The following is a 12,636-nucleotide window of genomic DNA, read 5'->3' on the forward strand; positions in this document are numbered from 1 at the left end:
TTCTTTTGCCAAGTGGAGGAAATCCAGTGAACATGGCATAGACTCTCTTTTCAAGGATCTTTCTGGATAGTGGAAGAAGCAAACAAATCCATCACTACGATACAGAATGTGAAGTGACATGATTCAGTGGCCCTGGGTGCGTGGGAGCATAGAGAAGGCCACCCTATTGAGCCTTGGGTCAGGAAGACTTCCTGGAGGTGGTGAGCTAAGCCACGTTGGGAGTGTGGGTGTCGAGTGTTCCAAGTAGAGACACTGGGTGCGAAGGTCAAAAGTCAGGAGAACATGAGAGTCTAACACACCGAAAGGAACTCAGCAAGGGTGGAGCACAGATTGGATGGAAAAGGGGATGGGGAGATGAGAAATAAGGTTGGACACGTAAGTAGGTATCACATCATGAAGATCTGAGTTCTTTTTTTCTAAGATTTTAGCTTTTTAAGTAATCTCTACACCCATCGTGGGGCTTGAACTCACAACTCTGAGATCAAGATATGCACGCCCTACTGACTGAGCCAGCCAGGCATCCTAAAGATCTTAGTGCTTTAACTTAATAATTTACTGTCACCCATGTTGTCAGTTGGTCAGTCAACAAGCATTTAGCCTTTCATGTGGTAGCAAAAGAAAGAATCATGATAATAAATGCTTATACAGTGCTAAACATTGTTCCAAGTCCTTTGGATTAATCTTGCCATCTAATGTTCCCAACAATCCATAAAGTGAGTATTACTGACATCCCATCTTTCAGATGGGAAAACTGAGGAATAGAGTGGTTAAATAAGTTGCTTAAAATTTTACAGAAACAATGTGGGATTCAAACGTGCAGTTTGGCTCCACCATCAGCCCATTTAACACCACTGTGTAATTCCTTCTGGTGACCAGAGGCGGCTCCTGCCCATCACAAGCTGTGCCCCTTGGTAGCTTGGTGTGAGAATGAGGACTAGAATTCTCCCTTCTTACTATGACGGTGATGCTAACAGGTGACAGAGGCACACTGAAGCTGCTGCTGGATGGCAGCAGTAAAGAAAGCAGCTTGTTTTCCGATAAGGACAGTGGAGACACCCACATGGGAAGGGACCGCCAACCTAGGACCTACTCCCAACACTGGCCTTTGCAGCTGAGGAAGTTGTATGGTTTATTGTATATATCTTGGAGCCATTTGCTTCTTGATCTTGATTTCATCAGAGTGAACTTCTGGTCACAACAGCAAGTTTCAATAGTTCTGAATAGGAAATAGACTTGAAAGGTAAGGATCTTGTATTTAATTTAGAAACAAAGGTGCATGGTTCTCCTTGGTGACATTTTTCTCCAGGATGTGTTACTTGATCTTTTTTTTTTTTTTAACTAAAGGAAGGGGCCATCAGTCCACTCTTTCATACCTGTTTTTTAGACATTCTATCAGGAAGGATGTCTATCTTTAAAGTTAGTGGATATATTCATGACTTTCAAATATCTTGCAATCATAATAAGTAGGAATAAATATGAGAAATAACAATACAGGCAGATTCCTAGCTTCACCAGTGTGATTAATAGATTTCCTTTTTCTTTTTTTTTTTTTTTTTTTTTTTAAATTTTTTTTTTTTCAACGTTTATTTATTTTTGGGACAGAGAGAGACAGAGCATGAACGGGGGAGGGGCAGAGAGAGAGGGAGACACAGAATCGGAAACAGGCTCCAGGCTCTGAGCCATCAGCCCAGAGCCTGACGCGGGGCTCGAACTCACGGACCGCGAGATCGTGACCTGGCTGAAGTCGGACGCTTAACCGACTGCGCCACCCAGGCGCCCCTAGATTTCCTTTTTCTATCACTGAATATTATGACAAGCACAGGGAGAGGTACCTGAATCTTATCCAGTGATAGATCCTAGGAGGTGATCTAGGTCAGGTTTAAATTTTTTTTTTAATGTTTATTTATTTTTGAGAGAGAGAGAGAGAGAGAGAGAGAGAAAGAGAGAGACAGAACATGAGTTGGGGAGGGGCAGAGATAGAGGGAGACACAGAATCCGAAGCAGGCTCCAGGCTCTGAGATGTCAGCACAGAGCCTGATGTGGGGCTTGAACCCACGAAATGTGAGATCATGACCTGAGCCGAAGTCGGAGGCTTAACTGACTGAGTCACCTAGCACCCCAATCTCTGGCAGGTTTAAAAGATGGAAACTGTTATATAGGTTTAAGTTATAAAATGAGTGGTGGGTGTAAATGAAAATAAATTCTAAACTGACCGCATTAATTTGTTTTCATCTTCCCTTGCTAATTTTGTCTATGTCTTCACCTCCATTTACTTTGCAGGAAGCTTTTCTTTCTTTGAAGTCGAGCCAGTAGTTAGCAGTTTTCTAGTTGCGCTCTAAGATTCTCTGATATGATGTAAATCTCACTGTTACGAGCAGTGATTTTTAACAAGTCAGGGTGCAGAGTTTCCTTTTAAAGAATTGGCTAAACATGCAATCTTTTTAAAAGTGATAATCTTTTTCTTTGGGGGTAAAATGTGATTTACATTTTTCAAAGTATTTTCACAAACATCGCTGTTGATTGGACTTCAGAACAGGCTCCTGAAATTCTGCCTGTCGACCCTGAACTTGGGGGTAATGAAAAGAAACAGAGAAGCCACATAAACTAGCCAATTTCCTGTTGAGACTTGAGAGTTTTCTTAATGTTTGGGCTATTTTTTTAATGTTTGGGTATCTTCACTGCACTGGTACAAGGGGATTGGCTGCCTCAATCCTCTTCCGGTGAAGGTCTGTTAGCTCCTAAGCATGAGGACTGAATGAAGCCTGGAAGTGGGATTCAAACATCTATAGCTAGAGGTTGCCTTTCCACCAGTTGCTGAATGGGTGACCTTGGGTGGGTCGTATAACCTTGTGAGGCTTTCCATTTTCTCAGTAGCATAGGGTTAGCAGTTGTGCCACATACACCTAAGGTGACTCCCCGTGAGTCACAACTTCGTCTAATCCCTCAGGTGGAATGTGGGAGGACCCAGTGAATTGCTTCTAGCCAATAGAACATAGCAAAGGGGATGAGATGTCACCCCCTTGATTAGGTTACATTATATAAGACTCTTAGGAGGCTGAAAAGAGAGGCTACCCTTACTGGCTTTGAAGAGATACCTGCTTTGTTATGGGAGGTCCTATACACCGCACGTGTGTTCACGCCAGATTCATAAGGTGGCAACTAATCCTCAGTGGGCTGGTATTTAGAGGTGGGGCTTCTGGGAGGTGATTGGATCATGAGGGTGGAATAGAAGTGGGATTAGTGCCCTTAGAGGAGAGACCGCAGAGAGCTCCCTCACCCTCTCTGCCTGAAAGGACAGAAGGAGACCATGAGAAGAAGATGGCTGTCTGTGACCAGGAAGCGCATTCTCACCAGACACAGAATCTGCTGGTGCCTTGATCTTGGACTTCCTAGCCTGAAGAACTTGAGAAATAAGTGTTTATTGTTGAAGTCACCCAGACTATGGTAGCTGGTGATAGCAGCCAGAACAGACTGAGACTGAGGGCCCTGTGGCAAGGAACTTCTGGCAGGTACTCCCAGTACCTGAGAGCACCCCAGCTCACAGACAGCAAGAAAACAGGTCCCTCGGTCATGTGATCACAAGGAAATGAGAGCTGCCAACTACCTGAATAGACTTGGAAGGGGCTTCTTTCCTAGTCAAGCTTTCGGGTGAAAATGTAGTTGTGACAACTTGATTATAGCCTTATGAGACCCTGAGGGGAAGACAGCTAAGCTGTGCCTGGAATTCAGACCCATGGAAACTGAGAGATGATAAACATGGTTTTTAAAAAAATAATTAGTTAAAAAAATTTTAAATTGTGTTGAAATATACATAATATAAAATTTACCATTTGGGGTGTCTGTGTGGCTCAGTCGGTTAAGTGTCTGACTCTTGGTTTCAGCTCAGGTCATGATCTCATGGTTTGTAGGTTTGAGCCCCAAGTTGGGACTCCGTGCTGACAGTGTGGAGCTTGCTTGGGATTTTCTCTCTCTCCCTCTCTCTCTGCCCCTCCCCTTGTGTGTGCTTGAGTACACATACACACAAACACACACACACACACACACACATTCTCTCTCTCTCTCTCTCAAAATAAACTTAAAAATAAAAATGGCCATCTTAACCATTTTTAACTTCAGTGGTGTTAAGTATATTCACATTATTGTGCAACCAATCTCCAGAACAATTTTATCTTGCAAAACAGAACACTACCCGTTAAACAACTCCCATTTTCTCCTCCCCCACCACTCTGCTCTAGAAATCACTGTTCTACTTTCTGATCCCATGAATCTGACTAATCTAGAGACTTCATAAATATAGGATCATATGCTATCTGTCTTTTTCTGACTGCCTTATTTCACTTAGTGTAATGTCCTCATGGTTCACCCTTATTGTAGCAGGTGACAGAATTTCCTTGCTTTTCAAGGGTGAATAATATTCCTTGTGTGTGTGTGTGTGTGTGTGTGTGTATCTATCACATTTTATTTATTTATTCATTTCTTGGTGGACATCACGTCTTGGCTATTGTGAATATATGTGTTTTTAAGCCTCCAAATTTGTGCTAATTTGTTACTCAGCAAAAGAAAACGAATACAACAATAAAAAGGACCACACAGCGATATGGTAAAGATTAAGAAATAAATGCTACAAACTACTAAGTACAGTATAATTTTACAGTGAGGTCACATTATCTGCACATTTAACTTAGTAGAATTTAACAATAAAGGCTCAAAAAAAAAAAAAAAAAAAAAGGAAAGAAAAAAGAAAAAGAAAAAGGAAAGAAAAAAGGGCCAAAATACATTTTTCAGAGTGTGAGTAATTCTGCCAGTCGCTCCGCATAGAGCTCAGCTCTGGAGTGTGCTGGAGAAGGGAGGTGGGACTTTGTTGTGTCTTCGGATGCCTGAGACCGTCAGCTGATTGAGGTTCTAGTGTTCCTGAACATGTGCTTTTGTGCTGTCACTAAGTCACCACAAACTCAGCAGTAATGAAAAAACACAGGAGTGTTATCTCAGTGTCTCTGGATCGGGAGCCCAGACGGCTTAACTGCCCTCTCGGTTTTAGGGTCTCATGAAGCTGTGCTGGGGGCGTCAGCCAGGCTGCGTCTCTTCTGGAGGCTCAAGTAGAGAAGAATCCGCCTCCCGATTCGCGCACAGTGTTGGCAGAATTCGTTTCTTCGTGGCTGTCGGACCGGAAGCTTTAGCTTTTTGCGGGGTGTCGGTGGGAGGCCACTGGGCTCCAAGATGTCTCCTGTGATTCTTTGCCACGTGGCCCCTGTGTGGGCAGCTCACATGTGGCGGCTGGCTTCCTCAGGGCCAGCAGGAGGGAGAGAGTCTCTAAAGCAAGTCGGTGAGCAAGATGGAGTCTTACAGACTGTGAGGGAACAGTGACAACGACATCCCATCACCCCTGCCAGTTCTACTGGTTAGAAGCAAGTCCCAGGTGCCACCATCCTCCAGAGGAGGAGGTTGTACGAGGTCACGACACGGGGCGACAGGGGCATTGGGGGTCCCTTTCTATCTGTTTGCCACGCTAGATTAAGTTGCAAATATGCATATTTAGCCTAGGTGGGCCTTAAAGACAAACCAGCCCAGTGCTTCCCCAGCCTAAACTAAACCTACAAAGGTATGGGGTTGAAAAACAAAAACAACAAAAAGGAACATCCCTGCTGCCCTCTCCAAATGCTCAGAATCATCATCTCTGGGAGGTGGAGTCCAGGCAATCGTGGTTAAAAAACAAAACAAAACAATCCATAGTGATTCAAAGGTGATGCAAAAGCACTAATGTCTAAATACCGCCTTTTAGAGCCAGGACGCTTGGGCTCAGAGTAGCGCAGTGACTAACCCCAAATCACACAGGACATCAGAGCACAGCCAAGCCTAGACCTCAGGAATTCTTAATTTCATTTCGTGCTTTTTCTGTTATACCGTGCTGCCTTCTTAATTTGGAATTTGTGAGCTAAGCTTCTTCACAAGCTGTGGGGGGAAGAAATCTTCAGTAGCAAACTACTTGCTTTCAGTGGTGGGTCAAAGCTGGCTCACACTGGCTCGTGGCATTTCTTCCCAGCTCCTGGTTTCGGTGATTTCACGGTGGTAGCTCGAAACTCGCCATGCTGGAAACAGTTACACCAGGGGAATTAGCAAATGCTGTGAGTCTGGCTTCCCAGCACCCCTCCTACTTGGATAGCAGGCCCACCTTTATCAGCACTCCATTGGCTATTTAAATTTGAAAAATGCTGAATGCATTTTTACAATCGATGTTGTATGATTATGTCTCCTCTTGGCCAGAATGCAAATTGAGTTAAGAAAATTAAAGGTATGAATGATAATGCAGCACGATCTTCCTTCTTAGCCTCACACCATATTAATGAATGTTCGGTGGGAGACTGAATGAACCCTTTGTTCATTTCTGTCTTCGAAGTTCATGTGGACTTTTGGGCTCGCTACACAGGTTGTTCATTTATCCTCAGAGCAGAGATCACCGTCCATTTTTCTCCCATTTCCATTCAGTATTTCTTGCTCCACAGTCTTTATCCTACTGACTCTGTAAGATATGACATTGATTGAATTCTAGGCACATCTCTGCATTCCAGATTCCTGACAGAGAAGCGGGTGGGACCCTTTACCTGTTTCTCTGGGCACAGTCTTTCTATGTGAGGGAGAAGAAAGCCAGGATGCTGTTTACAGAAAATAAAATCTGTTGGGTTGACAGAGTGAAGTTTTCCACCTACTTCTGCCCTGAGGGGGCCTTGAGGAAGTGTTTCTGTCAGTTCTGTTTCACAGCTATGAAGTGTCACTTTGAGCTTTGATTTCATGGGGTCTCCAGGCCTGAAGCCCCAGGACTGGGCGGAAAGCAGGACCGTCTCTGAAAACAGTTCTGAAGAATTTTCCCTTGATGTGAGAGGCTTGCTCATTCTGTGGCTTGCCAGCGCTTTTGACTCCAAATTGTGAACCACGAACTTCGTATAGATCTTTCTCCTTCCCCCTCCTACTTATTGATCTTCAACTGCTGTGCTCTTCTCTCTTTGTCTTTGAGGGAAGTCAGTATGGAGAAAAAGTCAGCATGGTTTAACTGAAAAAGCACAGGTTTGATGTTAGACAGACCTGCATGGCTCTGCCACTTACCAGGTGCATGACCCCAGGGCCAGTTTGCTCTCTGAGCCTCAGTCTTGGAAAATGAAGCCAATAATACCTGTTCTTCAGGGTTGTTTCTGTTGGGAGGATAAATGAAAATTACATGTAAAAAGATGAGCTCTGGGCCTGGCACACAGCAAGAACAGTGAGTGGTAGTTCCCTCTAGTGGATATGTCCTGTAATAGCAATAGCGAATATTCATTACTATTTGCAATTTTTATGAATATTCACTACTCTTCAATTTACATGCATTTATTTCATTTTATCTTCACAACAATTTTCTGTAATTTGGGAGATTAAATTTAATCTCTTCAATGAGGCTTTTATTGATAATTTAATCTAAAATTATCCTACCTACCCATCATGACATCCCAATGCCTTAGTATATATATTTTTTGCAGCACTTACCATTATCCAGAATTATATTATTTATCTGTTACATACTTATTGTCAGTGTCTATCTGTTAACACATAAGCTCAAATGAGAGAAGCAGCTTTTTTTTTTTTTTTTTTTTGATTTCAGTTGTACTTCCAGTGCCTGGCATGTAACAGATAATAAATACTTCTTGACTGAATGAGGGTAGCACTATTACTATCTTTATTTAGCCTCAGGAAGAAATACCAACTTAGATATGTTCAACGAATAGTCCTAAGTTAGGGAGCTAGTAACAAGTGGAAGAAACCTGTGTTGGAATTCGTTTTGTTGGACTCTAGGAATCTGTGCACTTGATTATCACCCTACTCAGGCTTGTGTTCCATGGGTGAAGTTGTTAGGGAGAGTCCATGTGTTTCTTGAAGTCTTTAGTAAGCTACATTATAGATCCAGCACTGTCTTAAGGAATATGAGATTTAAAAAAAAAAAAAACAAGCTTAACTCCAAGATCTTTATTTTGAAAGAACTTACATTCTGGGAAAATAAAGTGCACCTCATAAAATGGAGAATAACTCCAGAATATGCTTGATCAAGTGCTCAGGTTGAAGAGGAGAGTAAGTGGCTGTCCTCCTTTTGGTACAAAAGCCAAAGTTGCTTTTGTTTCTAAGTCCTTTCAAGTCATTTGTTCATTTATCCAGCAAACATTAAATACCTACTGATTGCCATGCACTATACTTGTTATACACTGTGAGTATACAGGGGCATAAATGATGGTCCTCCACTCTCAAGGATCTCGTGATTCATGGGCAACACAGACATATGCATTATAACTATGCTGCAATATATTAGGTATAATTATAAAGATTTCCATAAGACATCAGGTACCACAGGCAGAGAGAAGAGATAGGGTGGCTAGTAGCCAGGGACCAGTTGATGAAGTGCCATTTTTGCAGCATTAGGGACTTTTGGCTTTGTGCTCTGGGTGAGTGCTTCCTTTTTTTTTTTTATAATGTTTATTTATTTTTGAGAGAAAGACAGAGACAGAGACAGAGAGCGAGAGAGAATGTGAGCAGGAGAGGGGCAGAGAGAGAGGGAGACAGAGGATCCCAAGTGGGATCTATGCTGACAGCAGAGAGCCCAATGTGGGGCTCAAACTCACGAATCATGAGATGGTGACCTGAACTGAAGTCAGACCCTTAACCAACTGAACTGTCTAGGCACCCCATCTAGGCACACTATCTAGCTTGGTGCTTCTTTTTTTTTTTTTTTTTTTAAATTTTTTTTCAACGTTTATTTATTTTTGGGACAGAGAGAGACAGAGCATGAATGGGGGAGGGGCAGAGAGAGAGGGAGACACAGAATCGGAAACAGGCTCCAGGCTCTGAGCCATCAGCCCAGAGCCTGACGCGGGGCTCGAACTCACGGACCGCGAGATCGTGACCTGGCTGAAGTCGGACGCTTAACCGACTGCGCCACCCAGGCGCCCCTAGGTTGGTGCTTCTTAAGTGGAGGTGATTTTCACCCTTCTAGGAGACAATGTTTTGGGACAATTTTGATTGTTTTAACTCAGGGGGTGCTACCAACATCTAGTAGCAGAGGGATATGGCTGAGCTCCCACAGGGCAAGGACAGCTGACCACAACAAAGAATTTTCTGGCTCCAAATGTCAATAGTTGTGGGGTTGAGAAATCCTGCTTTTAGAAAGGAAGGTAGGTTGTTGCAGGGCCTTAAATGAGTGAGTGGCACATTCTGCGTTAAACAATCTACATGGAGGGTAAATTGCAGGTGCTAAGGCTTGAGACAAGAGGTTAGATTCCTGCAGTAGGACAGCGAATGTCTGGACTAGAGTCTTTGTAGTGGGAGAGAAGAAAGGAGTTTGAGGATTTAGTGATCGGATGTGAGTGGTCAAATTTCTGCCTTGTCTGGTCCAGCCATTACCTGAAGTCAACCCAATAATAAGAATAGATACTGGCCAGAAGCAATGACATTGATGCAAGCAAGCAGGTTTGAACTACGCATGGGTCATCTAGGCAGAGACATCCAGCATGCACTGAGTACACAAATCTGAATCTTAGGAAACACAATTTTGGAGTCATCAGCTTAGAGCAGTGGATGAAAGCCAAAAAGCAAATTAGCTCATCCAGGCAGAATGTGCAAAATGAAAACAGCAGCAGGTCCAGAATATTACTCTCAGAAATACATGCAATAAAGGGGCAAATAGAAAGAGAAGAACCCTTGAAAGAGATCAAGGGGCAATATTCTGAGAGGTAGGAGGTTAGGGTTAGGGTGTCATGGAAGCTTAGGGAACAGAGGGTTGCATGAGGAAATGAATGCTCCACAGAGTCCAATGTTGCTGACAGTTCCTAAGAGAAGGATTGAAAATAATTTATTGAGTTTGGCAATTCAGGAAACATGGGTGACTTTGAAGAAGGCATTCCATTAATTTGATGGTAGCAGAAGCTAAATTGCAGTGGGTTGAGTAGTGAATGGAAATGATAGAAGTGCAGGTAAGAGAGAGTGCTCTTTCTAGAAGTTTGGTAGTGTAGGGAAAGAGAAGGATGTGAAGTTAAAAGGTGGTGCAGACAACTTACATCAATTTGGTCATCCCCAACACCTTGGCTCCTTTTGGTTAATAACAGTAGCCACCAAAATGTTGCTGTGTGTGAGGGTGATCACTATTCTCTTACATTCTTATTGCCAGCTTATAATGAAAGCAATGGTTAGACCAAATTTGGACACACTTACAAGTATTTATTCACCAAACATATATTATCCAGCAGGCAAGACAATACATTCAAATGTCTGAAAATCACATGAACTCTCAACCTTCTGAACTTCTCAGTGATGACCTTCACTTTGATGAAAGGTTCATGGGATGCTTACTCAGCAGTATTCCAGAGGTATAATTCTATTGCCCTCTGCTTATTATCAGGGAACCAAAAATTCTCTAACCCAATGGGTGGACACTGTTAGGAATCAGGTCTCTGCACCATTTCTTTTTTATTTTTAAATTTTTTTTTAATGTTTATTTATTTTTGAGAGAGAGAGAGAGAGAGCAAGCAGGGGAGGGACAGAGAGAGAGGGAGACACAGAATCCAAAGACAGGCTCCAGACTCTGAGCTGGCTATCAGTACAGAGCCTGAGGCAGGGTTCAAGCTCATGAACTGTGAGATCATGACCTCAGCCCAAGTTGGACACTTAACCGACTGAGCCACCAGGCGCCCCTCTGCACCATGTCTAAAAGTAGAGGTTTGTGAGGGTCTCTCTCTTTAAAAAAAAAACAAACAAGTGTTTTTTCATTTATTTATTTTGCGGGGTTGCGGGGAGAAAGAGCAGGGGAGGGGCAGAGAAAAAAGGAGAGAGAGAGAGAATCCCAAGCAGGCTCTGTGCTGAGCCTGATGCAGGGCTTGATCTCATGGACAGTGAGATCATGACCTAAGCTGAAATCAGGAGTCAGACCCTCAACTGAGCCACTCAGGTGCCTCTGGGAGGGTCTTGCCCTCTATTCAGGAATGGGTCGTGTACTGGATTGAATAGTGTTCCCCCAAACTCAAGTCTACTCAGAACCTCAGGGTGTGACCTTATTTGGAAATGTGCCTTTACATTTACTACTACATTGTAGTTAGCTGAAGTCATACTGGATTAGAGTGGACTGGTGTTCCTTCAGTGACTCTTGTCCACATAAGAAGGCCATGTGAAGATAGGGAGACACAAGGGAGAAGGATATTAAAGGTGGAAGCAGAATCTGCAGTGATGCAACTACAAGACAAGGAACACCGAGGATTGCAGGGAACGACTAGAAGCTAGGAAAAAGTAAGAAAGGATTCTTCTTTATGGACTTTAGAGGGAGCATGTCTCTGCTGCCATCTTGGTTTCTGATTTTCAGTCTCCATAACTGTACTTCGTGGTTCTTTATTATGGCAACCTTAGCAAAGTAATATAGTTGGGAGTGTCTCTAAAATAGTTAAGCCAACTCACATATCTTCATGAATACCATAAATTTCACCAATGAGGGTCCATTTCTAATATCCATGATATTAACAAACCACTAATTTCCCCAGTGATAGCTCATTTCTGACCTTCATTATGTTGATTATCAAAGCATCTGGTGTTAACTGAGATAGGGTAACGGAAGTGCTTATACAGGAGCGTCCTCCAGAGTGTGAGCTTCCTGTCAGCATACTACTACATTTTCGCTAAGCACACGTGTTGTGCTGCATTTTCTCTGCTGAAGTTTTCTTGTTATAAAGTTTATTTATTTATTTTGAGAGATACAGAGAAAGTGCAAGTAGGGGAAGGGGAGAGAGAGAGAGAGAGAGAGGGAGAGAATCTTAAGCAGGTACTGCATTGTCAGTGCAGAGCCTGACATGGGGCTCGAACTCATGAAACTGTGAGATCAGGACCTGAACTGAAATCAACAGTTGGACATTTAATGGACTGAACCACCCAGGCACCCCTATACTGAAGTATTTAAGTTGCAGAAACCACTGGCAAAGGAGATCTGTATTCTAGAATGAGCAAGATGTGGGCTTAGAGAGGAAATTTCAGGGGTGGAAAGACCTTCAGGGTTCAGAAGAAACTGACAGCAGTAACTGGTATCACCCTCAAACTTTTCCAATTAGTGGAATCACCAGGAGCCTCTTAATGTGTCTTTCTTTTTTTCACTTTTGCTGGAAAATCATCTTCTTTTTCCCTTTTCAGTTCAGTTACACATTCTAAAAGATCATAGCCACAACTGATATAATATATGGAGTCAAATTATCCCAGTTTGCCTGGACCTTTCCCAGATTTAGCACTGAAATTCCCACATCTTGGGAACCTCCCCAGTCCCAGGCTAATCAGGACAGTTGGTCGCTATTTCCTTATTTGCTTGAACAGAATTCCCTGCCTCTTTTCTGTCCTACTTTCCATATTTTTAAATTAATAAATAAGATCTTATTAGTTCCTGTCTCCTGAACCAGGGCAGTTTAGTGGTGTTGGGCCCAGGAGAAGTAAGGGTGGGAACGGGGAGAGTTACCATGTGAGGACATACTGGCAACTAGACAGCCATGATTCTGTCCTGTGGTTTGCTGTTGCATGTAAGTAACAGGTGAGCTTCTGAAAACGTCCCAAAGTCATAGCAGGATGGGGGCCATTGATCGGTTTAATCAGTTTGCT

This window comes from Leopardus geoffroyi, chromosome B1, assembly GCF_018350155.1.
Source record: "Leopardus geoffroyi isolate Oge1 chromosome B1, O.geoffroyi_Oge1_pat1.0, whole genome shotgun sequence".
Taxonomy (NCBI): Eukaryota; Metazoa; Chordata; class Mammalia; order Carnivora; family Felidae; genus Leopardus; species Leopardus geoffroyi.